Genomic DNA, 3,252 nt, shown 5'->3' on the forward strand with positions numbered 1-3,252 from the left:
TACTCTCCAGGTATATTCCATGATTAAATTATATTAAACTGTTACCTGTCTTGTTCCTAGCTATACATTAGTAAAGTTAAACTAAGCTATTGATATCATTTGAAGACATGCTGGTACCTAATAGAGCTGGTAATAACGATGATGATCTCCACAGTCTGGTGAAACGGGGTTATGGGCACATATTGGGTAATCCATTGGGAACTTGTAATCGTTTAAAGGTTAAGTACATGTACTTTTGAAAAATCATGTCTCAAAATAATTTGCTTGTTGGGCCCATATGAGTTTACAGAACTGCGCCAAGGGAGACGTGGGAGCATCAGCTCCCTAAATAAATGCAATCATAACAATAATGGTGCTTCAAAATAAGTCTCTTGGCCCCATCTTCCTTCTAACAAAATAATTGCCTCTCTGCTCTCCTCCTCAGGGCAAAAATTAATGTTAATAAATAAAGGGACTCGTTTTACTTTCACAGGTAAACTGTAAATCCGTAAGAGTCATACAGAGTCTGGGAAGTGAGAAGCACTTGTGTTTGATCTAAAACGAGACTAGCCCCAGTTACTGAGATCAAGAACTCTTCTCCATCATAAAGTCATCATCCTGTCTCCTTGAAGGCAACATTAAGGACATTACACAAATACTGTTTAGTACATTATGTAGATCAGAATGAAAAAAAAAATATTGAATTACAATTTATTTTATTATCATTACAGTTTGTTTCACGAATTCGAAATAGCACGATTGTCAACAACCCACTAAACTGTTAGTGTTACAACTCATGGCTGGAGTTTTACGACTCACTCGCCATGGGTTCTAACCTCCACCAGTTCCATGCTCATAGCCTGGAACTCACTCGTCATGGGTTCTAACCCCCACCAGTTCCATGGTTTATTACAGTTTGTCATTGAAATGCTTCTCCCTGACAGCTTCCTGCACCAGATTTCTGCAGGAACAAGCGAAGGAATTAGGTGTCAAGTGTGAGGTGATAGAATATGTTCCTGGGCTGCCCGTTGTGTTGATGACACTTGTAGGACAAGACCCAAGTCTACCATCACTGCTGCTCAACTCTCACACTGATGTTGTTCCAGTGTTTCCTGTGAGTCAAATTATCCATTTATGGCTTCTGCAGCACAGATAAACTTTCATCTTTCTTCTTCTATCATTATTCTTCATTATACTCACAACCATATTTTTTAACGGGTGGAATGGTAAGTCAGTGGAAGGCCTCGGTCAGATGGCCAAAAGCTCCATCTGTGGGTCATCATATGTCTAAGACCCTCGTCAGGAAACTCTTGTCCTGTTTCCTGACAAAACTAACCTAACTTAACCTAACCTAACCTAATCTAACTTAAACTATCTTCGATTATTATTTAATCAGACTTTTTTATATATTTCAGAGGTTTTTACGACTTATTACCAGTTTTAATTCTTTAAAGAAAAATTTATCCCCCTTTGGTTCTGTTTTGTCTTAAGCTACAATTGAGAAGCCTTGTTATCCTTGCTAAGATACTAGAAATTCCTTTTTTTTTCAAGATCTTTTAAGTAGTTATACTTGGGTATCATATTTCTGACTATCAACAATGATGGACAGTTCCAGTATTTTCAACCTTTCATTCCAACTCAATGATTGTTAGTTTTGAGAACCATTTTGTCCACCAGTATTTAGTCTGAGTTAATATTCCTCTGTAATAATATTATTGTAATAATGTAATTGTTGTAATCTTTGTTTTCAACTATTAATTTTGCTACTGAAACTATTACACTTGTTAATTAACAGTTCTTCACTATTATAACTTAGTTAACAGAACATTGAAGACCAGTTAGTTAGTTTAGAAATTAGTGAAGACATTACACAGACACATACTGTGTCCAGTAACTGAGACAAACATTAGTGAAGACATTACACAGACACATACTGTGTCCAGTAACTGAGACAAACATTAGTGAAGACATTACACAGACACATACTGTGTCCAGTAACTGAACCAAACATTAGTGAAGACATTACACAGACACATACTGTGTCCAGTAACTGAACCAAACATTAGTGAAGACATTACACAGACACATACTGTGTCCAGTAACTGAGACAAACATTAGTGAAGACATTACAGAGACACATACTGTGTCCAGTAACTGTGTCAAACATTAGTGAAGACATTACAGAGACACATACTGTGTCCAGTAACAAACATTAGTGCTTTATTGCTCGAGAATCAAGAGGCCAATATATCTGAAATGCGTAGGGAGTCACTGGTCAGAGAAATGGCAAACATCGAACTTAAGCTAAAGGAATCTTATGGAAGTCAGGAATCGCGGGAAGAACTAAAAGCCATAAATGAAATCGAAAGAAACCCAAAGTATTTCTTTTCTTATGCCAAATCAGAAAACAACATCCAGTATTGGGCCCCTACTTAAACAAGATGGGTCCTACACAGATGACAGCAAGGAAATGAGTGAGCTACTCAAGTCACAGTATGACTCAGTTTTTAGCAAGCCGCTAACCAGACTAAGAGTCGAAGATCGAAATGATTTTTTTATGAGAGAGCCACAGAATTTGGTTAACACAAGCTTATCTGATATTTTCCTGACGCCAAATGACTTCGAACAGGCGATAAATGACATGCCCATGCACTCTGCCCCAGGGCCAGACTCATGGAACTCCGTGTTCATCAAGAACTGCAAGAAGCCCCTATCACGAGCTTTTACCATCCTGTGGAGAGGGAGCATGGACACGGGGGTCGTCCCACAGTTACTAAAAACAACAGACATAGCCCCACTCCACAAAGGGGGCAGTAAAGCAATAGCAAAGAACTACAGACCAATAGCACTAACATCCCAAATCATAAAAATCTTCGAAAGGGTCCTAAGAAGCATGATCACCACCCATCTAGAAACCCATCAGTTACACAATCCAGGGCAACATGAGTTTAGAACAGGTCGCTCCTGTCTGTTTCAGCTACTGGATCACTACGACAAGGTCCTAGATGCACTAGAAGACAAAAAGAATGCAGATGTAATATATGCAGACTTTGCAAAAGCCTTCGACAAGTGTGACCATGGTGTAATAGCGCACAAAATGCGTGCTAAAGGAATAACAGAAAAAGTTGGTAGATGGACCTATAATTTCCTCACAAACAGAAAACAAAGAGTAGTAGTTAACAGAGTAAAGTCTTAGGCGGCTACGGTGAAAAGATCTGTTTCACAAGGCACAGTACTCGCTCCCATCTTGTTTCTCATCCTCATATCTGACAT

At 38.7% G+C, this 3,252-nt stretch overlaps 1 pseudogene; it reads left to right on the forward strand.

Annotated features, from left to right (window-relative positions):
• The first annotated feature begins 798 nt into the window (after window positions 1-798).
• The window catches only part of LOC128697288 (aminoacylase-1-like), a 116,857-nt pseudogene continuing 114,403 nt past the window's right edge, over window positions 799-3,252 (forward strand).

The sequence above is a fragment of the Cherax quadricarinatus genome, unplaced genomic scaffold (genome assembly GCF_038502225.1).
Source record: "Cherax quadricarinatus isolate ZL_2023a unplaced genomic scaffold, ASM3850222v1 Contig369, whole genome shotgun sequence".
Classification (NCBI taxonomy): domain Eukaryota; kingdom Metazoa; phylum Arthropoda; class Malacostraca; order Decapoda; family Parastacidae; genus Cherax; species Cherax quadricarinatus.